Consider the following 12,357-nt stretch of genomic DNA (forward strand, 5'->3'; position numbering starts at 1 on the left):
CTCCAGCAACCTGTCACTCACATGAGTAATACCCAACAGCAACAATCCAACAATTCAATCAATTCCCGATGGACAAAATCAAGTCCCATCTGAATTTTTTTCATTTCGGTCATTTCATTTGAAAGTTATTTCACATTTAGGGCCCTATCTTGCACCCAGCGCAATTGACTTTGTACACCGACGCATGTATCATTCCTATTTTGTACCCGCGCGAAGCGCGTTTTTCCCTCCACAGAAGCACGTCGCTAAACTAGGGAATGAACTTGCGCTCCCTGGGCGGTTCAGCACAAAAAAGGAGGCGTGTTCCAGCGCAAACGTTCCTTCATGCTATTTTGCAGGTTTAGAAAACAATTGCGCAACTAACCAGGAAAAAATAGTTTAAAGTCAGTGGCGCGTTGCGCATGTTATTCATATGCTATTTTAAGGGCGCATGCTTGGCCATAATCAATGTAGCGTGTGCACAACGCACATACACTTTGATTCTCTCATCTACACAGAAGCAGCAGTTTTCATTTTTGCAAATCATACATTAGGCTATTACGATAGATAGATAGATAGTAGGGGTGTGCAAAGCAGCCGGTATTTGTATCTGTATTTGTATTTGTTGAGAGGGGAAAAGTATTTGTATTTGTATTTGTATTCGAGTAAATTTCAAAATAGGTGTAAAAATCCATTTTTTTTGCGTTACACTTCTAATTTACGTTATAGTGTAAGTATTCTTTAATTATATCCATTATAATAATTATGGATATGCAATATTGGTTGATGTTTTTCCATAAATCCAGCAATGAACATGTAACAAGGAACGTCATTGAAAAGAAAATAACATAACAGCCATTACCTACGTTAATGTTACTCTGTCAACAGCCTATTGTCTAAATTACCAAGCTAACAGAGCTACTAGTGTTGTCACGGTGCCAAAATTTCAGTATTCGGTACCAATACCTGTGAAAATCCACGGTTCTCGGTAACAATTTCGGTAAAGCTTAATTTAGATTAAATTTACATATATTAAAGTTTATATCACGGTTACAAAGATGGAAACTGTAGTATTAAAAACACTACATTAATATTACATTTGTTAGATAACAATAGATAAAATGACCTAACAATAAACAATAGTTAGGCTATATACTGTCGCAATTATTCTCCTTGGGGTTCATTTAAAAATACATTTTTAAAATCAAAAGTTAACATTATTTATGTTAACATTATTTAATGCACAATGAATGAAGTGAACAAACATGACCAATCAAGTGTTTGTATTAAATAACATTCACAAACATTAATTAATGTTGTAAAAATATATTGTTCACTCAATGTGTTGATGTTAGATGCGCATTAAGTAATGTTAATGAATGGTATCTTATTGTAGTGTTACCAAACAGGAGATAAAACATGTTTTATTTGACTTGACTGTACTTATATTTAATCCAAAACTGCATTCATAATTAATTTTAAAAGAGCTTTTTAAACCTGCCAAGAGTTATCCAGCCAAGAATAAGCCTAGAACTGCTTTTCTGACGGACTGATATTAATGACAAAATGACGGCTTTTTTATTTCATTTCTCATCTCCATAAATATATCTAAAGCTAATGCAAGGGCTAGAAATCAATTAATTCTTTGCTGATACTTCGTAATCATGAAGAGCGCAGTTCGCACGCTTTCTCCTTTCCACAAGCGCTTGCCCTCCCGTGGCGTCTGTCGTTGCTATGCAGCGCGCCGCTCGCTTCTATTATAAGCGCGCTTGCCGCGCGCCTACATTTGAAATCTGCACGCGCAAAAAACGCGCTATGTGAACTACCCCTTATGACAACGTGACATTAGCCTAATCCAAAATATTTCAGCCACCACATCAGCAGCACCGCCGGTCGCCATGTCTCATGAGGAAACGCAGCTTTTTGATATAAAGTTTTTCTTGTTCCCGAATACAAATATTTTTAAAAGTATTTGTTCGAAATAAGTAGGCTATTCGTAAAAAACACATTATTTGTGCTTTCCGAATACCGTATTCGGGTTCGGCTCCACCCCTAATAGATAGATAGATAGATAGATAGATAGATAGATAGATAGATAGATAGATAGATAGACAGACAGACAGATAGATAGACAATTTATTATAAAAGCATAGGCCTACATCTAGCTTACACATTTACCCAAATTATCATACGCCTTTTTAACCGAAGTTTATTTGGGTGTGTTTCTCCATCCCCAACGTCCCTGACAAGAACATTGCTCTCCTCGGCAGTGAACCGCTCCTGGCGCGCGCCTGGCAAATCCGCCGTTAGGAATCCGCTTTAGAAAAAGCGCGTCTGCTCTTAAAGGGAATGTGAGATGACGCTCTGATTGGTTTATTTCACGTTACGCCCAAACCACACCTATGAATAATAAAGCTACTTCAGACCAACCCATTTTATATTTGCGCCTGGCGCAAGAGTCATTTATCCCGCCGGGAAAATAGCAACAGCGCCAAGACCCGCCCACAAAGTTACTTGCGCTTTGCGCTTTGACACTTGCGTTTCAGATCGTTAAAATAGGGCCCTCAGTGTTGGGGGTAAAGCATCAAAAGTAATGTGAGTTACATAATCAGATTACTTTTCAAATAACTAAATTTACAACAAAATATCTGAGTTACTTTGTCAAATAAGTAACACAAGATTTGTTTTCCCATGTATTGACTGACAGTTCTTCTGTCCTCATGATGAGAGAATTGCAAGTGCGGGGCGTTATGTGTGCTGTGTAAACATGCGGTTATTGTAATTCTAGACCAAATGTGAGTATTTACTCATCTCACTTGCACAAAAACATTCTGTATTTCTCAAAATGAATAAAACCAGTAAAATGCAAACTCAGAATATTATGCAAACCTGCAATAATTAAGTGTTAACTTACACAAATATACTTTATGGATTTAATCTCACTTTATTAACCAATGTCTTTGCTGCTGACCTTCGATGGTCCAATTCAACCATACCAATGAGCAAAAATGACTTTAGATAAACATCACATTTGTGTTTTTTCTTTTCTTTTTTTTAAGTAATATAGTGTTGAACTTTCCTCAGCAGCAGAGCTGAAAGGTTTGTTTGAGCTGCACCCTCTACTCTACAGTTGTGAATTTTGCATTTCCTTCAGCCCGAGGCTTATTGAGATCCATATGAATTGGAGGCTTTTTCAGACACTTTTGGTGTGAAAGGGCCAAAAATAGAACTACTTGTTATTAAAAATTAAACAAGCAAGCACAGCTTAGATAAGAAAAAGTAACGCAAAAGTATGTGACGCATTACTTTCCATAAAGTGTAACGAAGTATCGCAATTACAGTAGTACTTTTTTGAGAGTAATGCAATATTGTAATGCATTACATCTGAAAGTAACTTTCCGCGACACTGGTCACAATAGGGAAGAAAATACTTTATACCGGAGACTGCAAAAACAACAGACGGCTGCAGTGACAAGCGCTTGTGTGAGGGCGTTATGATTTATTTAAAATAATACAAAGACATTTTTACGGTCATAACTTGTAGAGAAAAATGCCGTACATGCTGGACAAAGATGAAACTTTCTAGAGCGCATGTGTCGACCACCTGCGTTTGCGCACGATATCAAATGGAGTAGGCTATACTTTGAAAGGTTGCACGTTCGACTGTACACATATGCTATAGCGTTCTTGTAAAACAAACTAAGTATACTTTGGGCTTTAGACTGTTCGGTTTCTGTTTGTTTCTAGTTCTCTTGTTTGGCGGAGAGGGGAGAAAGAGGGGAAAGTTTTCTGGCAGGCGACAAGAGAAGAAAGAGTGTCTAGTTACAGCCTTATTAGGAATCATCTGAATACGCGCTCTGTGATTCTCAGAATTGAGGTAATGTAAAAAAACACAGACACAGGCACTATTGCTCTGCCTTGCTCTCCCACACTTTTTCCATGATTTTTATCTCCCTTTCTCTGCCTTATTTTTCCTTACTCTGTCAGCTGATGATCAGGAGATAGCAGCTGACCTCTGCCGGCTCTTTCTTCTTCCGCTCTCTAAGTTGACTATTGCACCAGAAGAAAGGAAGTCAGCCTTAAATCAATTAGATAAAATTAAACTGATGCATTACATGTGTAGGCCTTTCTATAACTGTTTTTTCACTATCTTCATCTGTTTTTTTATGTCCACTCAGTATTGCATCTTTCTCAGCTAATGTGTCTTTTTGCCAAAGATTAACTTTCTAGGTCATTAGTTAGTGTGTGTGTGTGTGTGTGTGTGTGTGTGTGTGTGTGTGTGTGTGTAGGGGGCGGCAGTGCCATGGGCTATCTCTGTTCCCAACATTAACAACATATTAGACCACAGAATTGGGCTTCACATACATATAGAGAACTGCTGACTGCTCCAGTCATTTCGGTTCATAATGGGAAATTGCTTCACCCTTGCTGCCTCACACAAATCTTTCCCCTCTTTCTAATCTCATGACCCTCTCAGTCTGTTTATGTTCTTGCCTGTTTCAGGGGAAAAGTAGGGCATACAAGACTGACTGAACTGATTTGGTATTTTGTAGATCTTAAGTCGACAAAATGAGCTCTCTTGCCCACTATCCATCCTGTGTGCTTTTGCTCACTTTCTTACACTTGAAAACTCACTAATTTAACAGGCCTCTCAGCTGCTTCAGCTGTTGTATTTGTTTTCTCTTAATCATATTGAGGTATCTCTACCATCCAGGGTTAATACTGTTAAGAACAGCAAATATACTAGTTTTCACTGCAGTTTCACCTGCATCATTTTAAAATGTATCAGCACGTAATAGTCAAGTGGGATCATTTCAGTGAATTTTTCCAATGCAACCATGCATTTTTAGCGAAGTATAGTTTCAAAGGGTTGAACGATTGATGAATAGAGTTATCATTTTTGGAAAACATGTTTAACCATACAGTCCATTAAAAGGCTAAAGTAATATTAATATCAATTTTGTACTAAAATTATGAAACAAAATAATTTCATATTTTCCTCTTTATGTTATAGACTATACTTATTATTTACAGACTATTATATATATGTTATAGTCCATTTATATATATATATATATATATTTACCATGTTTAACACATCACATACTTTCATTAAAATAGAGATTTTGGGGAGAAAGGTCCCTTCATTTAATGTAAATGACGGGTCAATGTAGAACGTTTAAGAAACGGCACTTTTTACTGTTAATGAACATCTCAAAGAGCTATATCCACCTGATTTAGCCAATGAAATTAGTTTTATGGTTTGTTGGTTTTATTCAGTGATGTTAAATAATATTTCTGACTTGAATAAAAACAGTTCATTTAGATTTTATTAAAACATGCAGAGATGGTTAAGTTGTCTGTGTACCTTCTGACAATTTTGTTTCTCGTTTTCGTGACTATTATTCTGTTCGCGAAACTGAGGAACAACTGAAACACGGTTTTATGTTTGGTTGACCAATCAGTGGAAAGAGGCGTTTAATTCCCACCCATGCAGAGGTCGAATATTCAAGCCGTTTATACTTTATATGTTTATATTTTAGTTTTATTGTGTTTCCATTTGGTGAATTAGAACAAAGTGTGATGAAAGCGGGAAAAAAAAAAAAACTGTTTATATTAATGAGAAGGGTCGAAAATGTGATAAATGAACTGTCTCTTATTTTCCCGTTTTGAAGACAAAAACGAGAAAACAAATTATCCGAAGGTACACAGACCTCAAGTCAATAGCATCTTAATTAGTGGGTTTTTTATTCCCCTGCCACAGCCACAGATGAATGTTGAGTACGCTTGAGAAAATGTTAGGGTGTGTGTGAATGTGAGCGCTAACACACAGATTTGTGTGTGTACGTGTGAAAAGTGAGTGTCAGTGCTATGGTGAGTGCTGACAGGGGGACGGTTGACGAGCCATAATTAGAGACTCCAGTAAAGGCACACAGCATGACAAACATCCAGCCCTCAGCAATGACGTACAAAATTCCCTGTCTCTTTCGCTAAGTCAGAAACACCCTTGCTCTCCTCCAACCAGTCTCTCACTCTTATTTCTCTGCTCTACTAATATTCTAACATCTCTATTAGTATTGTTCATATTTGGGGTTAAGTTGTCGTCAAATAAAAAAGGAGCTACACCTGTGTAAATGAACAGTGCTGCACTTTGCTCTGAAACACGCTGTGCATACATTTATTTAATTTAATCGCAGCCTTTGAGATTTGATAATCACACTTGGACATATCAGAATATCAATTTTATTTTGATTAATCATTCAGCCCTATCTAGCATACATAGCAACATGCCAAAAGCCACTCAGAACACTTTATAAGCCGCATATAAATGCTCTAGCAACCATTCAGAAAACTGCAGCACAACAACACACTTCAAACCACTTACAAAACATTGGTAACCACATAGCAACACCCTGGAAACCAATCACACAACTCCTTAACTCTTTCCCCGGCAGCGTTTTTCAAAAATTTGTCAGACAAAATTTCCATGGCCCCCAAAATATTTTGTTTTATGAATATCTGAACATGCAATATATCAAAAGAAAAAAAGTTTTATTCTAGCTTTATGCATTCTTTTTCATCAACAATTTAATGTGGGTAAGTTTCATAAAAAGCTAAATTTTGAGCAAATAGCTGAGAAAATCGTGTTTTTGTCAAAGCTTACATCTGGATCGGATTCAGAACGATGATCAAAACATAGATGAAGTGGATCGAGTCCATCAACACCCCCAAAGCTTCACAGTCCTAAAGCTCGTCCTGGTTCGACATTTCATTCTGTAACATTAGACCGTTTTGATTTATATGCTGTTTAATGTTGATGATCGCGTTATTTTATAACATGCATCTGCTTACATATGCTATCCCTGGTTTCTGCTTCTGTTTCGCCTGTGTTTTGATCCAGAGATTCAGTACTCTTTCAGAAGATGTGTAATAGCGCCCCCTATCGTATAACAGTGAAAACACGGAAAGTCAGAAAATTTCTTAAAGTCCCCCTGTAGTCAATAATTTTATCCCTTAAAACTCATCTTTGATCACCAAAATTACCTATTTAAAAGTTCTTTCCTTGAAAAAAACAAAAACAATTATTCATGGCTTAAAATAGCTTGAATGTAACTCCACACCCATGCCTCATTTAGTATATGCTGTTCTATGAATATGTAAATTAGCCCCGCCTCCACTCACTCACACCAGCTCAAAGATCCACTCATTGACGATCACACATTGACCTGATAGATTACAAGGTAGTTTGTGACGTCAGAAACACCAGCGATTTCAAACCGCGTTTTTGAGACTGTCTTTGGTTCACTGCAGTTTTAAGGAGAAAATACTCAGCAATGGTGTAAGACTTATAAATTTGTACATGGTTTGTCTTAAAGCGTATTAAAAACACCACATAGACCTATAAACAACATTAAAAACTTGATTTTCACCACAGGGGGACTTTCATTCTCTCATAAATTACGGAAATTTCCATCAATGGCAGGGGAAAGAATGAACATTATGAAGGCACATTTTACAAAGGGCCATTCATATTGCATTAAGTCAGTCAATGTCGAAACCTAGTGTTCCTGACTCGTTTCAGTGCTGTGCCTCATGCTCCCAAACAATCCCCGTCTCCAGCCCACCACGTTCACCCTCTGCTGCCGAAGAACAGGGCTTCACCGGCTACTACTGCGCAGAGGCATGCGTGCAAGTGTGGCGGTGACCTTCCTCCTCCTCTGTCTGCACATAAACACTGTCCCATTGAGATGACGGTGAACAGAACACAGTGTGCCCCACTCCCCGGCAGCGCCCTGCCATTTCTCAGTGGCATGCTGATCTCTACCCTCCTCCAGATGGAATGTGTTGCCCTAAACCCATGCCCTTCACTCCATACCTCTTTCCCAACTTCCCTCGTTTTACATTCCAGAGCAGCGGAAGTTGACATCTCCTGCCACCAGGGTCTCCCACACCCACCGCTACATTATTAAGATTAGCAATCGAAGGAAAGAGGATGTAGGGAAATCTTATATCGGCCCACATTTGGTGACTAGGAGGAGTAATTTTACCATGTTCGTGGAGTCGGGAAAACAGAATTCCTCAAAGTCCATTTAATATTATGAAAACATGTCAAGGAGAATGTCTGGTCATTAGTTTCACTCAAGCAAGCTTTCTGAGGAACAGATAAACATTGAGGGTTTTTTGGGTTTGATGCTTCAAAGGTCCCTTTATCACTGTGTGAATTTCAAGGTCAGTTCGCAACAAGCTGCTTAATTTTTCTTGGCTATGACGTGGAATTTGGGATCCTTATCTACAAACCAGGAATAAATTGACTCCTTAAACTCAAGGGAGCCGCTTGAGTCATTTGTATCTTGTCTAAAGACAGCAGTTAGAGTTAAATAATTCACTGTAGAGGTCTGTGTGATATTCCGGCCCAACTCCTGCCTGCAACTTTTGCATTTTGTCCCGATCCTGCTGGCATAATCCAGCAAGCAGAGATCTATATGGTGATTTTTCAATTTTTTCTCCTTTATTTTCAACGGAAAAACATGAATGCAAGAATGCAGGACCTCTAACTCACTGTGCTGCAATGATGGTCTCTCTTCCCCGACCTCCTCGCTCTCCTCTTTCGATTCCTGCGACTCTCTTATGGGTGCCACCAAAATCCTGAAGGGGAAAAAAAGATGATTTATTTAAAAAACAACTCAAATTGTCCCTAACATGGGCAGATTCTTTGTATGATTTCGGTCGCACCCTTCGTTTTAGACCCTCAATGTCATCTCGAGCACCAGAGAAGCCACTCCTCATGACGACTGCTGATCCAAAAATGCCTCTTCTGAGAGAGACTAATTCGGCTTGGCTCTGTTGCCTACCACCACAACACACCCTTCATATCCCTTAACCACAACAACATGTTACTTGGCATACAGTCCTGAGCCTGGGAAAGCTTTGCGCTGTGAGCGAAGTTTTTTGGTCCGGAGTACTACCGAGTCAAACCCAGAGAGACAGACACACCCCTGCCGGACCCAGAAACATTCCAGAACATCGTGGACCTTCACAAACACTCCTACACCTTAAAGACTTCCTCAACGGCGGGGCTCAATAACTTTGTGGTTAAAAATCTACATGACTGGAAAATTATCCTCAAAATCTCATACAGACATTTCATTTCTGGTCTTCGAAACCATTCTGAAGTGTCAAGTGCACGTTCTTCTAAAGCTCAACAATGATCGAAATGCATTTCTGCAGTCTTAGTGGTGAATTGATATGTTTTTATAGAGTAACAATGTCAAAATGGGAACATTAGGTTACATTGTTCCAACACTTTTGTCATGCCAGCATCTAGAGGGGGAAAGAAACAGAGCTTTATACAGGAGTGACAGCCAAATCACAAAGAGCCATTCATTCAGCCTCAAACTCCACAGCTGGTTCTAATATAGTGCTGGGAGGAGCATGGGGAAGAGAGAGATTGCCTTTAAAACACACGTAATGCTTCTCATTTGCCCACTGCTGAGAAAGTCCCATTCTTTCTGGAAAACAAAGAGAGAATCTTACTGTAATCATAAACTGGTTTAGAGTGCGGTTTCTTTTCCTGGATGTTCTCACTACTGGTTTACGAGTAAATATGTTGTGAATTTATGGACTTATTTTATTTGTCTTTATTACATTATTATTATTTTTTTGTGGTCAAAACAGTTTAATTTTTTTTTTATTCAAAATATAAATTACATCTGGAAATAAACTAAGTCTATGTAAAGTAATGAAACAAAAAAGTAACCCCTTAACTGTCCCCCCACTTTTTGAGAATGGTTGTAATGCATGAATGCTGTGGAATACAGACCGGTTGGTCTCTTTTTAAAGAAGATACTCAGCAGATTATTGTCAAAGCAAAAATGTTATAGTAGTATTTTATTACACACAAAATATGTAGTCTATTTTACAAAATAATTGTACTCTATAAAATTGATATAAAATCAATGCCATATATCGAACAAAGTTATGTTCCAAGTTTAACGTTCCTATAAGATTTTGTTTAGGCGCCGTACCAAAAATAGCCACCGGGTGACACCTATATTCCATTGAATTTGTTTATGCATTCTACTGTAACAAATTAATACATATCTGTCACAATATCACTTCTATCACGAAACAGTTGCCAAATATGGAACCTTGAGTCTCTGAACTTTCCGACGATATGTGTTATGTCAAGATTAGAAAAAAAGTTAAATATAAAATAGTTAAACATGAAACGGCCACTAGTCGGAGGAGCACGCTAAAAGAATTTAAAGTACAATTTCCATGGTAACGCAATGTCAGATATCAAAATGGTTTTTGAGTTTGAAATTTTGAGTCAAGCTTTCGAATGATACGTAATTTATGATGATTGCTAAAATGTGTGATATATAGGCCATAAAAAAAGCGCCAAGAGGAAGCAAAGAAACAACTCAGTTCAACTTTTCAGTGTAATTGTTACATAACATTGTAATTGTAAAATGATATACACAATCAATCCAAAAGACTGGGGTTGGTAGACTGAAAATTCTCTTATGCTTTTCAAGGCTGCATTTATTTGATCCAAAATACAGTAAAAATAGTAATAATAAAATACTTAAATATTCATTGAAATACGATTACAAATGTCTTCTATTTTTGATATATAAAATGTAAAGTATTTCTGTAATGGCAAAGCTGGCTTTTTCGTGCTCAAGAAACATTTCTTATTATTATCAATGTTGAAAACAGTTGAATTTTTTCCGGACTTTGATGAATATAAAGTTCAAAAGAACAGCATTTTTTACAGCATCTTTTGTAACATTATAAATGTCTTTACTCCCTTTTGATTAATTTAATGCATCCTTGCTGAATAAAAGTTTTCAATTTCTTTCATAAAAAAAAAAATCTTACTGACCATAAACTTAAAAATTAAACAATTAAACTATAAAAAATAAAAAAATAAAAATAAAAATATATTTTTACTAGTGGTCTCAGACTGTACTGTACATACAGTAGACCATGCTGTATATCATGTACATATATCATGTCACAAAACATACTGTAAAGTGATTTTTTAAGAACTTTAAATTAAATCGTGAATATTGATTTATTGTGACTAGTGTGCTAATCATGCACATACATAGCTAACTTTGTAGTGACGCTCAAAAGATTGACATCTAAAAACTACACAATTATGTCTAGGGCCAACAATACAAATGTCCCCTTTCCAACCACACATGAAACCATACAATGTCAAGTACATGCTCAACAAAAGTTCACAACCTTTAGATTGAGGAGGATGATACTGTGCACTGAAATACTTGAAGGTAGTTATAAGGGTAACGGTCCATTGAGAACCGTTGCATATGTGTACGAATAGCACATAAGTTCAGGTTCAGAAAGAGTTACAGGAAAGGGAGCTGCAATTCCCCAAAGACCCAGAAACTAGTCGGTCACTTCCTCCCAGCCGAGGAGAAGGGGAGACTTAAGAATTAGGGAGGGAGAGAAAAAGAGAAAAGATTACAACAGTAACAGAGTACAGAAAATTTAGCAGGAAGGAGAGCAGAAAGACACAAAGGGAGTAGGTCCAGGATGGACACTAGGAGAGGCTAAAACAGCAAAGGGTGATATTTAAATGGAAATGTCTAGAGCAAAAATACTTTAGGCAAAGGCAGCTTTGAGACTAGGAAAGCCAGTGTGAGTCATTTAAAATTCCATTGGCTTTACGTTTTGTGCTCTTTGCTGACCATATGCGGCAAAAAAAAAAGAAAAAAAAAGAAGCACAGCAGGACAAAATGAGGCATAAGGAAAACTTAACTAAGTCTCAGACGGGGTGAAAAATGTTGCGATCAGAACAGAGTCTCGAGTCCGTCCCAATCGCGATTGTATTCAGTGCATTCCTCTGACCAGTCAAGAAAACATACGAGACATAGCGGGAACTGTGCCGTGTCTTTGAACTAGTCTTTCAACAACTCTTAATGCCCCGTTGACACCAAGAACAAGAACTATAATGTCAAGTCCCCTTGTGGTGAAAAAAATCAAGCTTTTAATGTTATTTATATGTTTTTTAATACGTTTCTCACGTCACAAACTACCTTGTAACCAATCAGGTCAACGTGTGATCGCCAACGAGTGGAACTTTGAGCTGATGTGAGTGAGTGGAGGCGGGTCCAATTTGCATATTCATAGAACCACGTATACTAAATGAGGCAAGGGCGTAGAGTTACATTCAAGCTATTTTAAGGCATGACAAATTTTTTTTCGTTTAAATTCGTAATTTTGGTGATCAAAGATGAGTTTTAAGGGATACACTTATCGACTAAAGGCGGACTTAAAAAATAACACAAAAAGAAATCTGATGCAACATGAGCAGATCTAATTGTAATGCCACAATCAACACTTTTC

General features: G+C 37.5%; 1 protein-coding gene across 3 annotated transcripts in view; it reads right to left on the reverse strand.

Moving 5' to 3' along the window:
* Window positions 1-12,357, reverse strand: part of kank2 (KN motif and ankyrin repeat domains 2) — a 28,563-nt gene that overhangs the window by 12,191 nt on the left and 4,015 nt on the right. For 2 of the 3 annotated variants that reach the window (XM_081354013.1, XM_081354015.1), the window contains exon 2: window positions 8,540-8,625. The gene's annotated coding sequence lies outside the window, so the exon portion shown is untranslated. Of the gene's footprint in view, window positions 1-8,539; window positions 8,626-8,712; window positions 8,852-12,357 lie in introns of those variants that run through there. The other variant, XM_081354014.1, reaches the window with a different exon arrangement.

This window comes from Scardinius erythrophthalmus (genome assembly GCF_964197995.2).
Source record: "Scardinius erythrophthalmus genome assembly, chromosome: 1".
NCBI lineage: Eukaryota > Metazoa > Chordata > Actinopteri > Cypriniformes > Leuciscidae > Scardinius > Scardinius erythrophthalmus.